Source organism: Pristis pectinata, chromosome 13, assembly GCF_009764475.1.
Source record: "Pristis pectinata isolate sPriPec2 chromosome 13, sPriPec2.1.pri, whole genome shotgun sequence".
Lineage (NCBI taxonomy): Eukaryota > Metazoa > Chordata > Chondrichthyes > Rhinopristiformes > Pristidae > Pristis > Pristis pectinata.
The window spans coordinates 35,775,319-35,793,515 of NC_067417.1; positions in this window are offsets into that span (position 1 = coordinate 35,775,319).

Sequence of the window (18,197 nt, forward strand, 5' to 3'; positions counted from 1 at the left end):
CATGTTCAGACAGACCACCACACTTTCAACACATGCTAAGAAGTGCAAGCAGCATTAAGTTCTGTGCTTCCAGTGGTTTTCCTCCAGGCTGCAGTTATTTTTGATGCAGAGCTTGTAATGGAAAACAAATTCAGAAGGGACTTATGGGTAAGTCAAATGAAAGCCAACAGCAGTTTAATTTGGCAGCCACGCTGGCAAATCTGTACTGACTCTTGTGTACATCAGTTTAAATGAGATAATGTTACTCCTGAAGATGAAAACTCAAGGCAAGCCAACCAATCCGCTCAGTGAAAACAAAATGAATTGCTGGTTTTGGTTCAGTAAGCTGATACTGTTTATCCAGAATTGCATAATAGTGAAAACTGTGTTTATTGCTTCAGGAAATGGATGAACCAGGCTACTTTTATGTTGGCATGCAATACTGTAATGTCGAGGAACAGTCAAACCCAAAGGTACATAGAGACTCAGCTGTGATGCCACATAGTAAACACTGCAACCTCACAGGAATGGATGTCTTTACACCCTGGCAAATAAATTACCAAGAACAAAAATCACAGTTTAATTCAAATACTTTCCAATAGTACCAGATAACTACTAAAGCAAAGGGCTTTTAGTGTGCAGATAAATATCGGCGTTTCAATTAACTTTGGATAAACTCTATGTTGAACTGCAGACTTGCATATCAATTGTTATTTAATCAAAATATTTGAAATCTTCACGGAAATACAAATCATTTTCCTCAATTATTCCCACTCTGAGTCTTGCACACACTAATTCTGATCAGTACAGTGCACTACAGACTGAACCCAGAAGCTACAGCTATTTTAGAAATTAAGTCAACTTAGTGCAAAGTTAATTGTATTAATGAAAAACACAATGATGCGGGAGCAACTCAGCAGGTCAAGCAGCATCCTGGCCTGCTGAGTTCCTCCAGCATCATCGTGTTTTTCATCTAGATTCCAGCATCTGCAGTCCTTTATTTCTCTTTAATTGTATTCATGTTTTTTTATTCAAACTAAATTATTGAAGTGGACGAAAATACAAAGAATTATGATTTGGCTGTTTAAATTTACATTTTATGGATACCAAGATTACAAAATTAAGTTTAGTTCAGATGGTAACATTTTCACCCTTGGATCAGGGGTTATTGGCTTAAGTTCCAGATCAGGACTACAGCATAAACTGTGCAGTGAAGGAACAACACATTATTACCAATGTTATCATCTGAGCGAAATGTTAAAACAAGACTGGATCTACAAGTTCTGGTGCCCCAAGATGCTGTGGAATTATTAGCAGAAAGAAGGGGAAATGGAGAATCATCCAAATGTACGGCTCAGAAGTGGGCCATTTAGCTGGTCTACACAGTTGTAGGACACAGCTTTTCAAGTGGACATCCTGGTCCTTTATAAAATGTGGTGAGTGTTTCCATCTCCACTATCCTCTCAGGCAGTGAGCTTCCAAAGGAAACAACCTAGTCTCGGCAGATGTCCCGAAGTCCTGGCAAATTCCCAGCTACACAATGAGCAGATGTAGAGCAGGAGAAGATGAGGAAATTTTGACATCTTTTTCCCATCTGGCAATTGATGCAGCTGCTCAACTAAGAAATATAATCCCATTTCCTTATTCACCAATAGACTACATCTTCCCTCATCACCACTGCCGATTGTCACAGAATGTACTTGTCTATAATGTCAAAAAAGTCTTATCAAAACCAACATCAAATAAATTAAACACGATATGTCAAATGTCATCAATCTATCCATGTGTTCCTTTAGTACCGCCTTCTGTGTCTTTGCCAATCCTTTGCCAAAGGGGTGAGCATGCATACTACCCGGCATCTGAAGCCTGGCAGGAGGAAGGCTGCCGACTTTCCACCGATGTTTGGATTCCGAATTATGCTGATGGAGCTAGCCACCATTTCCTTACTGGATAGGATTGGTACCAAGCACTGCAAGGAGTTGGTGCTGCAAGCCAGCACGACACTGCCTCTGGATTGCTCCATGCTCCTTAATGTAATGCACAGCCTTGTTGGAAAGCCACCTGATGCACCAAGCATTACATTATACATACACCATCAGCCTTCTTCTGCAGTCCACCCCATCAGAAACACCAGCAGAACACATTGCACAACCTTGCCCTCCAATAAGCTGGCAACTGTGCCACAGCCACCTCGACAGAAGGTCATTTGTACCCACTGTCTCATCACAAGCAGATCCTGCCTTTAAGCTAAATCAACTCCCTGGTCATCACCCAGAGACATAATGACACATCTTCATCTTCACCATCTTCCTGGTTTTCTACAGTCACCAGGCCAGGTTGCAGTTCCTGGCTGTTGAAAAGAGAAAGGCACAAGGACAAGTCTGTGGTGACAGGATGTGGAGACAAATAAGTGGTCCATGCTCCTACCATCTAGAGCATGTAAACCAAAAGTGATTGCAGCCTAATGAGGAACTGAAGTGTGAGAAGGAGAATTAGCTTTGGTCACCTGCCCTAGTTTCTGCCCCGGCCACTCCAATGAGTACCATTCCAGTATCCTCCATGCTTAGCCTCTACCATCAGCTACTGCTGCCTCTGGTTGTGTGCCATCAATTTCTTCCGCACGTCAGAGGGAAGTTTGTAAGTGAGTGTCGCAAAATATATTTTGGTGATCTGCAAGTTGTGGTCGAATATCTGTTTACGAGCCGTCAGCTGTGTGAGGCTTGTAGCTGGTGAATATACTTTCTGCCAGTTCATGGTGTCAAGCCACTCTGATCGGTGATGACACTTTCCTCAATCACCAGTTATGTTCTCACTACTGGTACTGATGGCCTCCACTTTAATCCCAATCACCAACTCCTCATGTTTCCACCCAACTCTTTTCTGGTCACTCATTTCTTGATCTTCTTTAAAGAACTATGAAGGGCGAGTTGAGCCTCCCATCTGGTCAGCTTCCTCAGCACAACTACCACTCACAATGATAACAAGGCCTGAAGCCATAGATTTCTCAGGCTTGTCTAATCACACTTGTTTTGGGGCACAGTCAAAATTTTAAGCTATTAGGATTAGCCATTTTGATCTATTTCAGCAAACTCTTTAGCTCCTTCCATAAACCTCTTTAGATTGAATTATTCCAATAAATAGTTTGCAATGTTCCACAACAATTTAACAACATTAATTTAAAAATGAAACTTCATATTCAGTTAGTTTTATCTGAAACCATCACAGTTCTGTAATTCAGGAAAATCACTGCAGTTGAATGTCATAAGCAAAATAAATCTGCAATGTTTAAGAATATCCCCACAGAATGAACAAAAAGTCAAAATTGTGCTGACATGAACACCAAACTGAAATTAAATTGCTAGCTGAGCTCATGCAGTGTGGGTGTAGATTTATTTGCTCTTTGGAAAATAAACAAGATGAAAGATAGGAGAATCAGACAGTACTTTAGAAAGCTAAAAGCCGCAAATGAGTCAACCCTTCTGCCTCAGACTAACTGACAGCATATTTATGTTCTAGTAAAAGTATATGTGTATCGTCGATAAACAGTTAAATATTACATTACCGGGGAGATGTTATCTCCAGTGATAGAATGAGCAGTGGGCAGCACACTGACTTGTTCTAACTGAGGTATACTCAAAGACTGGGCCTTATTTCCACAATTACTGTAAATTTCAGGCCAATTAGCTGATCTGCTGGCCAACTTCAGGCAGTGGGGGTGGTAAACTGGGGCACTCTCTTCCTGTGCAGTGTGTAAGAGTGCCTCAAGGTGAAGTTACTCCCACACTGCTGGACCTCACTTTACAGCCTCCAGGCAAACACTGTAGGCTGACCTGACCACACAGAAGGAAATTTTTGCTGTAGGACCTAAAAGAGCACTTGTGGTCCTCAAAAATAATTCCATAATCACACTTCAGGCCTGGTACCATTCCCCTTTCCGCTTTGCTGGCCAAGTTAAATCTGGGCCTTGTAAGTTAAAGAAAGATTTAAAGAAATTGCCTCATACTTTAAAAGGAACACTTTCATGAAAAGGTGTTTCATAAAACCTTTATTTATCTGCCAATGGGATAACATGCAAAAGACACATGAAACAGAATGTAAATTCAGCAGAAAGACATCACAGAATAACCATGTAAAGGAGACATGAACTGCAGCTTCTGGAATGTGGAGCAACGTACAAGATACTGGAGGAATTCAGCAGGTCAGACATAGATGCAACAGTGTAAAGGGTCACTTTTTCATGAAGATGGCATTTTTTTTCCCAATTACACACTTCCTTTTATATTCACATCAATATCTCATTATCATATCTGAAAAAAAACTTTGCACATACAATAAATAATCATAAAGGAGTAACAAAATCATGATTTCTCCAATTCTTCACTTTGTATCCACCATCCCTTTGCCTCTGGTGTCTGTCAACTCAGCTGGCCAGCCCCAAATACTGAAATACCCAAGCAATGCTATTTGTGCCTCCTTCACCTTTCTCTGTTGAAAAGTACCCTCTTTACGTAAGGTTTTTGTCAGCCCTTCCAATTTCTTCTGCATTATCTTGCCTTCCCTTATTGTCTAATTGCGTCTCTGTGAAGTGCTTGACACACATGTATTTACACATTATACATGAATTTCAGTTGGTATTGGTAATATTATTGTCACTTGTACTGAGGTACAGCGAAAAACTTGCCTTGCATACCGATCGTTAATTCATTACACTGAGTCAGTACGGAATGCATTGATGTAGTGCAGGTAAAAACAATAACAGTACAGAGTAAAGTGTCACAGCTACAGAGAAAGTGCAGTGCAATAAGGTACAAGGTCACGACAAGGTGGATCGTGAGGTCATAGTCCATCTCATTGTATAAGGGAACCGTTCAATAGTCTCATCACAGTGGGGTAGAAGCTGTCCTTAAGTCTGGTGGTACGTGCCCTCAGGCTCCTGTATCTTCTATCTGATGGGAGAGGAGAGAAGAGAGAATGACCCGGATGGGTGGGGTCTTTGATTATGCTGGCTGCTACACCAAGACAGCGAGAGGTAAAGACAGAGTCCAAGAAGGGGAGGCTGGTGTCCGTGATGTGCTGGGCTGTGTCCACAACTCTCTGCAGTTTCTTGCGGTTCTGGGCAGGGCAGTTGCCATACCAAGCCGTGATGCATCCAGATAGGATGCTTTCTATGGTGCATTGATAAAAGTTGGTGAGTGTCAAAGGGGACAAACTGAATTTCTTTAGCCTCCTGAGGAAGAGGAGGTGCTAGTGAGCTTTCTTGGCCTTGGCATCTACATGATTTGACCAGGACAGGCTGTTGGTGATGTTCACTCCCAGGAACTTGAAGCTCTCAACCCTCTCTACCTCAGCACCATTGATGTAGACAGGTGCATGTACACCACCCCCTTTCCTGAAGTCAATGACCAGCTCTTTTGTTTTGTTTACATTGAGGGAAAGGTTGTTGTCATGACACCATGTCACTAAGCTCTCTATCTCTTTCCTGTACCCCAACTCATCGCTGTTTGAGATACGGTGTACAACTGTGGCATCATCTGCAAACTTGTAGATGGAGTTAGAGCAGAATCTGGCCACACAGTCATGAATGTATAGGGAGTAGAGTAGAGGGCTGAGGACACAGCCTTGTGGGGCACCAGTGTTGAGAATAATCATGCCGGAGGTATTGCTGCCTATCCTCACTGATTGCGGTCTGTTTGTTAGAAAGTCAAGGATCCAGTTACAGAGGGAGGTGTTGAATCCTAGGTCTCGGAGTTTGGTGACAAGTTTGCTTGGGATTATTGTATTGAAGTCAGAGCTGTAGTCAATAAACAATACTCTAACGTAGGTGTCTTTACTGTCCAGATGCTCCAGAGCTGAGTGTAGGGCCAGGGAGATGGCATCCACTGTAGACCTGTTTTGGCACGAGGCGAATTGCAGTGGGTCGAGATTGTCTGGGAGGCTGGAGTTGATGCGTGCCATGACCAGCCTCTCAAAGCACTTCACGATAGTGGATGTCACAGCCACTAGTCGGTAGTCATTGAGGCATGTTACCTTGCTTTTCTTCGGTACTGGGATGATAGTCTTCTTAAAACAGGTGGGAACCTGAGATTGAAGCAGGGAGAGGTTAAATACGTCTGTAGATACTTCTGCTAGCTGATTAGCACAAGATCTGAGCACACGGCCAGGGACACCATGTGGGCCAGGTGCTTTCCTCGTGTTCACTCTCCGGAAGACTGATCTTATGTCTTCAAAGGTGACCACGGGTTCAGTTGCATTGGAGTCTGTCAGGGTGGATGGTGACAATCCACATCCCTTCTGTTCAAAACGCACACAGAATGCGTTAAGCTCATCAGGAAGGGATGTGCTGTTGTTAACTATGCAGCCTGTCTTCCTCTTGAAGCCTGTTATGGCATGTAAGCCCTGCCATAGCTGACGGCTGGTCAGGGACTCTATTTTGAGTCAATATTGCCTCTTGCCATCCCTGATAGCTTTCTGAAGGTCATATTTCGATTTCTTGTACAGATCAGGATCACCAGACTTGTGCGCAACAGTCCTCGACTTCAGTAGAAAGTGGATCTCTCAGTTCATCCATGGTTTCCTGTTTGGGAACACCGCATTGTCCTCTTTGGTACACAGTCCTCAACACACTTGCTGATAAAGTCTGTGATGATGGTGGCATAGTCATCTAGGCTGGCAGCTGAGTCTTTGAACATGGACCAGTCCACGGTCTCAAAGCAGTCACGTAGGAGCTCATCTGCTTCATCAGACCAGCACTGTTGTTGAAATTACACTTTGTATTCTGCCCTTAACTGCTAATTTCATGGAACTTTGTTAGGAAATACTAATACAAGTGTCATACCCCAAGAGCGTTTATGATAGTCCTTATAAAAATACAGATAAACAAAACAGCACAAGACAAACTGCAGAGCTCAAAATGAAGCCAAGTCTCTGCCTCAACTGATTTTAGTTGCAGTAAAGCATTGAGTGCTCCAGTAACTTCTGGGTGTGACAACAGTAGTTTCAAACTACCCTATTGTCCTAATGGAAGTATTTCCACAGATCTTAATTTTTTTCATAAATGTGAGTAAAAGCTGTTAAGATAAATATTCTCTCCTGTGAATTGTGCATAATCTTGTCAAACATAATTTGACTACAAAAGTTGGTCGCTGGCTGCACCAATAACATCCCCATTAAGGTGGCCAAAGAAAAGAACTAAGAATAAATATATGTGAAATAGGTTATCATACCTCAATGGTTAAATAATTATCAACTGTTGAAGAATAATCTTAAGGGGTACAAATGTAATTCTGCTCACCTATTGGTTCAATGTGATTCAGAATTTACCTCAAGTCTGGTAAATTGATTGTAAATATTATAAACACATGCAAGAATAATAGCAAGAGTTAAGTTTACAGAGTTCAAAAAGTTAGCTGGAGCAGACTGCAAAATGCAGGTTATATATTCTCAAATACAAACAAGGACTACTATTTGGGGCCTCAAATTCACATTTATCTAGTTCTGCTTAGACAACATACTGGTGCACACAGATGTGATAACATGACAGCTCCAAGCTGAACAGCCTCTGCTGAATAATAAGGTATTCAGAGAAACCTTTACAGTTACAGTAGAGTCTTTCATAAAATTCCTCTGTACAACAGAGCATAAAAGCCAATGCATACTTGCTGAAAAAAAATCAAGTTTTTTAAATATTTACCTAGCACACACATTAATGGTGCTACCTGTAACTATGCTTTCAAGATTTCCATTTCTTGAGGCAAACCCTCATCTCAGTACATAATCTGAAAATTTTTACTGTAGAAAATGAAATAGCATTATATTTTGCAGCTGTCAGATGGAATCAGTATAAAAGCTTTGTATTTAATAATTGTAAAATAGCAATTTATGCTGAAATCATTTTATTAAAAACTACATAGAAGCACAAATTTGTGACAATTACAAAGTCATCATGTGTGGAACTACTGCTTAAGAATTAAAGCCTGCATCTCTGCAATCAGTGGAAAAATATACAGTATCAAAAATTAAGTGTGAATTTTGAGGCATCCATTGTTTATCTGTCCATAGCCATTCGTGTCCCCACATCTATAATTACCTCCAAGCTTTAATATCTTCCAACATTATCATTGTTATCATTGCTCCACCATTGGCAGCCATGGTTTCAGCTCTTAAGCTCTGGAATTCCTTCCCTCAGCCTCTCACTCCCTTACCTTTGTGACCAAACTCTTGGTCACCCATCCTCCTCCCTCCTTATACATCTCTGCCAAATTTTGTCTTCTACGGAGAGCCTTGAGAGGTTTGACAACATTAAAGATCCTATAAACATTATTGATGTGGTTTCAGGAGAGTTAATTGGGCCACAAGATGACGACTCAATGCCAATTAAACACAGCAAATCTGAGGTATGCTTTAGCTCAAGGCAACCAGATGCATGATCACACTTCACCCTGATCAAAGTGCATGAGAAAATGGTCTCTTCCATCCTCCCCTCTCTCTCTCCCACACACACACACCCTACCCCCCTCCACCACCAACTGAACTGTGATTGGGGAGGTGGGGGATGGGATTCAACATCATCTGTACCAGCTGTCTTCTTTCTCAGTTTGCACATGGATTCATTTGGGAGTCATTAGGAGTCTTTAAGCAGGCTCATCCACCAATTTCCTCACAAAATGAGAGCCCAGGTATGTCCAGATCAACTGCATTGTGAAATAAATATCAGCTCACTCTGATACCAATGAAGCCTAGAAATCTCCTGTACAATTTGTTTTCTCCTTCTCTGTGCACTGTTCATTTGCCAGACACCACAAAGAGAAAAATGTCATCTTGCATCATAACATCCTTGAACTATTTTAGCTCTATGAAAGAGGCAGCAAATTCACAGGATCTTTGGTGAGTGCCTTTATTTGATGCTGGGTACTGTACAGTCACAGCCCCCCCCCATTCATTCTGAAATCAGGAACACCACCACAAGTCAGATTTTGTACAGGTCCTCAAGTAAATGTGTCTGATACTCACATACAATGAGAGCCAAGCATGTTCTGTGGAGTGTGGTTGTTGTGTAATGTGAAGGAGCCCAAGTGCCTAGGAAGTATTGACAAAAATGACTGACGCATCATAAAGCAGTATTGACCCAAGGGCTAGATTCTCCACTTTAGGGCAAATTAGAAACAAATTTGCGACTGTGCGTAGAACACCACCAAAGGAACTGGGCATCAGTGATCAACAACTGCAGGCACCCCACAGAATCTGATGGCCATACCTTACTCGTGGTTGCATCTTGGTTCAATTATAAAGAATAACTAGTACTTCCAGAGACAATTGACAATGAAATAATATATACATTTAAATAAAGATGTAATTAATAATCAAATTAATAAAATGCTGCTTATACTCAGCAGGCAGAGAAAGAAAAACAGTTTTTGTGCCATACCTGACTTCCAGCAGGAGAAGCCACCTTAAATCACTGTGGACATGTGTACCAACTATGGATTTAGCATTTCCAGATCTGCCAATGTCAACACTGCCCAAAGCCACCCTGATCCCAAATGCCAATGCCCTCTGCTGTGACAGTACCTTGTGTAATGTACAGACAGTATCTGGGAGGATTAGAATAAGCCCTACCCTGAAAACTACCAAAGCAAAGCCCCCCAAATTTTTACTGGCTGCCAAAGCTTTGAATGGTTTTGAATGTCAGGAGCATGCCAAAACATTCAGAAACTACTACAATCAAAGAAATTGTTTTTTTTAAATGGAATTACTAAAAATGTTAAAAAATTAATAATTTGCTTAGAAACAGAATTAATGAAAATATGTACATTAGGTTATCCTTACATTTCTCTTGTGTCAGTTCAGAGGGCAGAGTCTACATTGCAAACTGCCAGAGAACTGCAGAAAGTTTGTGCTTCACCATTGAACTCCTTGTACAGTCCAACACCTGAGCAGGAGTCCTGAACTACCATTTCGAAGTTGAGGAGGATATTTCTTGGGAAGTTCTGGCCCAATGTTTTCACTCTTGCTGAGCATGCCACCTCAAGCTTCTTTTAAACTGAAATGTGTTAATTGGTATGCAAGATGCTTTATCATATTGTGCCTTTAAGATAAATACATATGTAAAATATTTTTTGTTCAAATTTCTGTTCCAAGTCCAATGTAACATTAAATCCTACACACTGAGAAGATTACTGGGAGTTAGACACGTCTTTAAAATCCTACTGTTGGAGCTTCAACACTTCAAGTCCTGCTGTTATTTTACTTTGATAAGTACTCTAGTTTAATTAAATCCTGTCATAAAATATAAAATGCTCAGTCTCCAGTGTCATTAATTCAACCTTTCAATTCCTACAAACCTAAAACACTAATGAGTAATTAAGTCCATACAGGCTGTCAATGGGGATTTGTACAAAAATAACAAGACAAGCAGAAATATTAGTACGATGCAGTATTTTTTTCAGTGATAATGGACTACCCTGATTTGTTAAAGAAATCATATCTCCAGAGATCAAATCATTAAGTGCTAAAGAAAATCTGACCGAGTTGAAATGCTGTGGGCTCTCAAAACATATTAGCAAAATATCATTCATCACCCCATCACCTCTCCCCAGACTACACTCCCTTGAACTCTGTGTCCCAGGACAGAATTACTAATAAAAATCAAACATTTGCTGTGTATTTTAATTACTTACCTCACACTTTGAAAAGAGAATTCATGAAAGCTATGGTGTATTTAAGAACCACGCATCATGATGTGGAATTGTCCAGAAAATATGTGCAGTATTTTTCTTTCAAGTGACAAAACAACATTATGCATCACTCAAAAGCATCCAATGTATTTGGCACAACAGAATAACCTGGAGATATTATTCTGGGATAAAGTAAGGAAATGTCATAGTCTCATGTCCTAGTGATATTCAGTCTTCCTACATGTGACTGCTTTTGAACGACTGCATACAAGGGAAATATTACAAGGCTGATTGAAGAAGAAGAAATCTCTTAAGTCTTGTTGTTGATTTTTATATGGACTATTCAATTAATTCTTTATTTCGTACTTCATCCAACAAATGGTATAAGAATTGTGCTCCTCCAGCCCAGTTTATTCTATACATTCACGTTGAACGATGTATGTTTGCAAGTTTTCTTATTTTTGCTACCTCAGTATTGTAGTTGTGCTAAAGCTTCACCAAACATAAAGTTAATAAGATTGAAGGAGACAAGTGATGCACACGTTGTTCTTGGCTCTCTAACCCCTTCTTTCCATTAATGGCCATTGGTATTGTATTGGGCCAGAGCTTGCTGGCTGGGACATTGCACTTTATCCACCTGTGGTCACTGCACTCCTGAGCTCATTTGGTCCAGGTGCAAAGGGCCTATCTGCTGGACTGGACTCCAGTAATGAGGCCTGACTGGTGACAGGGCCTCTAACAGCACAATGAAGAGGTGCCTCCCATGGAAACTTTGACAACTTCAACATTTGAGAGTTTGAATGATTATAGGGAAACCATAAGGAGTTAAATGTGATGGCCCCCATAAAGAGACACAAGATAATGATGATATGATTAATTGGGAACCATTCACTGCAATGCATCAGCCTCCCGAGTATGAGAACTTCAATAATTTGAGGCCCTACTTTTGACAGGCTGGATGTACTATCCATTATAAGAGGCAATATTGTGACCAATTAGCACCACCAAGAGGTGCAGTCTGTCTGGAGAAGGTGCTGCTCACCTTTCTACCCGTGCATCTGACCTGGGGAACACTGAACAATTCCAAAGCCTTTGTGGAAGAGGTGCAAAATAGGAGATGCTTAGTATCTACAAGGGCAAGGAGATCCTACCCCACACCACCCATCCCCCAAGATAAACTTTAGAAGACATTGTGGCCAGTTAACCTCAGAAGTCAATACCACCAATCACATGTTGAATTCCAAGATGCAGTGGTACAAGGTGTTCAGTGACCTCACTTGAATGCTCAAGGTCAATGATTACATGTTCAAATGGTAGAAACTGCACTGTGAGTCTTGGATGTTGCTCAATTCACCACAACCTCATTACTCACCTTTCCATCAAGCCTCATACATGATACCCATTTGCTCCAGTGGAAGCTCAGCCAGTCTCACACCCCCGGTGATGGAGAACTTAAGATCACATACAAGCAAAAGGACAGAATTAGACAAGAATGTTCTTTTCAGAATGAAGGAGATATTGCAGAGTTAAAGAAAGGGGTGATAATGGAGGAATTTGATAACAGAGGGGGAAAAAATCAAAAACAGATGTGTTGCTCATTGGGGCCCTTTGTTGCTTGGCAATACCAGGATTTTGGGAAAACAGGGTGGTGCCTGGGTAGCAGTTATGGACAACCTCAAATTTACAGAGGGCACAATGAGGGGGAGTGACTAAGAGTCCTTGGGAATAGTCAAAGCTCAAAGATAATAAAGATTTAGATGTAGCTTTCATCACCAGATGAGCTCTGTGGTTAGATGGTTAGAGAGGTGTAAATTGGTTGAGTTGGTGGTAGTGTGGTCCCCCACTCACCTTGAGATCAAATTCAACACCAGGATTACCATCAGCCTGGTTCAGCTGTACCAGATATGGAAGCAGAATACGTAGTAGCTACAAATAATGCAGTAAGCACAAGTGACTGTGGATAGATTGCTCCCCCACTTGTTCTACTGGAGACCATAAAACATTGTTTTGCTTAAGTCCAAAAGTCACATGGGAAGAGTAGTGCAGGAAAAAATTACCTTCAATGCGTGCAAGAGCATTAGACAAGACATCTTTATTAGTCACATGTACATCGAAACACACAGTGAAATGCATCTTTTGCGTAGACTGTTCTGGGGGCAGCCCGCAAGTGTCGCCACACTTCCAGCACCAACATAGCATGCCCATTACTTCCTAACCCGTACATCTTTGGAATGTGGGAGGAACCCGGAGCACCCGGAGGAAACCCACGCAGACACAGGGAGAACGTACAAACTCCTTACAGACAGTGGCAGGAATTGAACCCAGGTCGCTTGCACCGTAATAGCGTTATGCTAACCGCTACACTACCGTGCCTGCCCTTAGGAATAGCTTGCACTCACTTCCATCATTCCTTGCACCAGCCGCTCATAGAACCCAAGGTGAGGAAACCAACAGCTGCTAATCAATGCTCTCCAACATTAGCAACCAAAGATGGATTTCTTCAACCACCCCCTCCCCCCCCCCCCCCCCCGTGTCTTCCACCACCAAAATTCCTTTAGCTTAAATATTGAAGTGCAATCATATTGTAAAAACTTAATGCAATAGTTGAACTGTATAAACAAAATGTAAACACTAAGCCTTTCTCCTTTTTTTGTAATGTTTGCGCCGCCCCCCCCAAATCACAAACTCTCCCTCAATTGAAGAGATAGGCAGCTCCGTGTTCTTTGTCAATGTTACACTACATGCAATATCCAGACATTGAACAAGACTGATTTGAAGTAATTCACTTTTTAAAATTATTTTTCCTCTTTAAAAGCAATGAGATGTTTCCTCTTTCTGAATCCATTCACAGATGAGCGAGGTTGACAATTTCAAAGATAGCAAGCATAAACAAACATCTTGCCACTTCATGGAGCTAATGACGGCCACTTCTAATGAAGGCTATTCAAAAAAAAGGTGATTGTACCACTTGATTCATGAGCCGTATTAAACAAATGCCATGGCTGGGAAAACAATAATTACAGATACCTTTGTAACAAAACCTGACCATCTTTTTTTATATTCATTGACATCTGGAGATTGGCTGCAAAGCATTTTTTAAAAAAAAGTCATGAGGTATCAGGTCATTAACTTCTTGATGGGTATTTCAAAACTTGTGCAGAACAATTTAAAGCGGCAAAGCAGCAGCAATTAGTGCAGCTTAGGGGTTAAAAGGCCATCAAAAAATTGTCACTGTTAGTCAGGCATTAAAAATGTTAATTGAAAATAATAGCCAGGTCCATGTAGAAAGCTATTCCATTTGCATCTAATTGTAGTCATAGAGTCACACAGCACAGAAACAGACCCAATGACCATCAAGCAAACATTTACAATGATCCTATTTTATTCTCCCACAGTCTCATCAACTTCCCCCAGATTCTACTGCTCCCCTACACAATAGGGGCAATTTAAAGTGGCCAATTAACCTACCGAGCTGCTCTATTCAGAGTTTTTTTTGCCTGACATCTCCCTTCCCTGCTGAAAGCTCTGACTGTGAAATTGGGCTTCATGGCACCTGTTTTTTGGCACATTTTCTGTTTTGCTTCTAGACAGTCCATGATGTCAATCTTCATGTAATGCCAATTTGAATACAAGAACACCAGAGAATTGGAGGATCTTGTTCTATTCAAAATCATGTTCACTGGCTTAGGGTTGTTGGCAAGTGAATTGCAAGTTGGCAGGTTTAAGAGAACTACTCGGAGGATGATATTCTGGGAGGTGATGGAACGCATCTCTGCCATCCATTTATATTGGGTATAAGACTCAATTGATTTTGTTTTGGAGCTTTGGTGGTCATCCTACTGGGTCTCCATCATGACAGAGAAAAAGAAAACCCAAAACAAAAACAAGCTGCTGGAAGCAGGATCCATGGACCTTATACCACAGGAGGCCATTTGACTCATCAAGTCTGTGTTGGCTCCTTGTAAAACAATCCACTCAATCTCATCCCCCATGGAATGATAGAATCCCTCTCCAATCTGCTTCCTCACCCTCAATCTTCCCACTCACCAATTTCTCCCCACATCCCACCCCTCCCTTTTCTTCTCTCCACCAATTTACTTCCCTCCCACCTTGACCATCTTCCCAACCCCACCCATCCTGGTTTTCCTCACTTGTCATCCCCATCTATCAGCACTACAGGTGTATCTTTGGTCAAGAACATGGTTCCCCACTGCCTTCAACAATGTGGAATGGTCATTAAAAGATGCCCTGCCACTGTACCCTTAGTGAATGCAACACTGGTGCAATGCAATGGCTGCTTGGAAGGATGACACAGTATGGATCAGCCTCAGACTGCACTGTCTCCCTGAGGGGCAGCAGAATGGGATAGCTGGGTAACATTCAACAGTAATGATACTGATGCCCAGCAACACTGTACTGGAATCTGTTGAGGCCATGGTTTGCTGGGTTGCAGAGCTTACTTGCAAAACAGAAGTCTAAGCTTCCACTGCATACAATCGTCTGGCTTCTGCCTCTGCTGCAAGGGAAATAAAAACATTGTCCATCAGCCTCTGTATGACATTTGTGTTCACGACTGTTGCTTTAGAGCTGCCTAACACTTCCAAACTAGAAAGAATGGGCTCCAGACTCCTTAAAATACCCTGTGCAAGTCAAAAGCTGACTCCCCCATGGTCCTTGATGTTCCAATGCAAACCTTCATGCAGGCTTGCCAATAGCCCACATTCTTCAATGTGCATACCCAACTGCTCCATTAAAGGCATTTGAGTATCCTAGAAGCAACTGATGTGCAACTTTGACCTCTGGGGACCTGGACCACCTTTCTTATTGCCCTGGCTGAAGGCCAGTGATATAGCAGTAACCATGACATGCCAGTATCTGAACTCATGGTTGCAGTGTTACATCAAGGGATAGGGGACTTTTCTCCTACACATTGTTTTTCAGAAGCCATGTCCAGCTAGTTGGGAATTCTTGGATTCTCATTGAAAGAAGTCACCCTGATATGGGGAGAGGGAGGTAAGGGGTCATGCGTCCAGTTTCTGTATTTTGTTAACCCAAACAGACTGTGGGGTGAGAGATAAATGGGTTGTGAGACAGCAGATTATATAATGGCACACCATTTTCTCCAGTGACCTTTCCAACACTTAGTCATGAACTCTGTGGTGGCCACCCCAACAATGGGAGGCATTCTCTTCTCCAGACTACTGAGCCATCAATACTAGTTCCCCACCAATCTGCTGCTGGTGAGGGGGAAGTGAGCAAGTGGATGTTGAAACATGTTTGGTGATGCCCCCATTGTGGCTGAATGCTGAGCAAACACACACAGCTATTCAACCACTGCACCAGGATGGGTGCAAGTAGCATGTCATTGTGTGAAGATGTGATGTGGCTTCTGAATATTTGGCAGGACTCTTATGATCGACAGAAAATTGTAATTACAAGAGTGCTGGGGTGTATGCATTGCATGGACCCATGTGTGTGGCTAATGGTATCCAGTTGTTGAAAGGTGGGATTTGTTAAGGTATTCCCCAACCCAGGTCATGTGTACAACATCGTTCAACGTTTTGCAGCACTGAATCCATATATCTGATATGATCTTGTCACTTTGCTGCTTCACTACACAACAGCATTGTGTCCAGAACCCCTTATGCTCAAAGATTCCTCTCCTCCTCACACCTCATCCACCATAACATGCAAAATCATGGAATATTTGAATGAATGCCCAGTTCCATACCCCAATTTAGCTTCCTAAACCAGTGGAATTACTTCCTTTTTCAGAGCTGTAAAGCACTGCTTCAACAGGCACTGGCTGACTTCAGGTGATGCTAGCCACTCTCAAAGTTCTACTCTATTTACATGCATTAATGCAATAGATTGGTCAGTTGGCACCATTGAGCACCAAATACAAGAATGATTAAGAACTGGGATTATGCATTATGCAACCTGCCAAGGAATGCATTGCAATTCCAGCACACCTTTCCAGTGCAAGTCAATTTCTCACAACTAGTTTCTTTTTGGAATATGCAACAATGGAAGTCTCAATATAAAACATCCTACAACATTGCATAGAAAGCAAAGCACATCAGCTGGAAGTTTCACCTTAAGGCATGCTCTTCCTCCAATCTTTCCCACCTCCTTCAGCTCAAAGCATTTCTGCACTGTAACATCCATGGCATGAAAGGGCAATGAAGCATTTGGGACACTAGTGAATAACAGTACCAAACACTACCTCCTTAAACAATGTGATTTGATGATTGAGAAACAAAAAAAAATGCTAAGGGGCCAATTGGAGACAAATCAGATGCAGAACTGGAAATAAAGAGAGGAAATAAAAGATTAAAATAGGAGGAAAAAGAGGGGCAGGAAAAATAAGGAAGAAGGAAAGTTTTAAAAACCTCCAATAACAATGTATATATCTGTTAGATCAAGATTCCACAGTTTAAATTATATTCCTTTTGAGATGGAGAGTTTGGCTGGCCTTGGAAAGTATTAATACCATTTAATTTTTTGCACCAAGTCTACTCAGCAATTAATGTTCAAAGGCTGCATCTTCATGAAAAGGGTTGAGGGTATAGTTTATTGAGACTAATGGTGGAACATTGTAAATCATCCAGCAACCTGTGACAATTCTCAATTCAAGAGAAAATCTTCACCATCAATTGCCAGATAATTTGCACATTGAAAACTAAGCAAGTGTTAATTTTGGTGTTACTTTGACAGCAACAGCTATTTGTTCAATTAAAGATGTACCTGGAAAATAAGTTGCCTTATAAAGGCAGTGAGCGTAAGAATTGGCAAGATCTATTTTAAGTGGTGCAAGGTGAGAGAATTACATTGATGACATTAGAGAAAATTATGTTGAAAACCAAACCCTGCAAAATAAAGTTTATCTCAGCTAGCCTTTGTATGACTGTGGATGGAGAATGGTTGACTGCACAATAATGCATTGTTTTAATTTGTCATTTTAAGATAGTTATGTTTATAATAGTGAGATTATTTCTGTCATTATTTGTATTCTGTGATATAGTTGATTTCTGGCAAAAAAAAACTCACTATGTTTATAACCTTCAAACAACCGAGAATTGAAACCACCCCATAGTCTGGACTTTGCAGTCAGTGGTAAAGAAACAACACTGAGCGTTCACCTTGCTGAGGAGATGGTCTCAAAGCTTCGAATGGCTTCACAGCACCAAATTGCTCTCGTCCAGCATCAGCTCCAAGACTGTTACCTCCGCAGCGGATCCGTGCCACGTGAAAGCATGGAAGAGTACACCCTCCAGAATGAAGCATATAAACCTGGAAGCACGAAACAGCAATTAGATTTGAATGATGCACAGGAGCAAAATAAAATAAAATAGAAATTCAAGTAAGAAAGGTAAAATAAACAGATTTATTTTTTAAAGAGCAATGCTCATTTTCTGTAGAAGAAAGACCCTATAATTTTATTTTTTGGGGGGGGTTTTGAGGGTTGATTACCACTTAACAAATCACTTATTCCTGAAAGCCCTCACCCTAATATCTTCAACCTCCTTTCACAGAAATATTGTG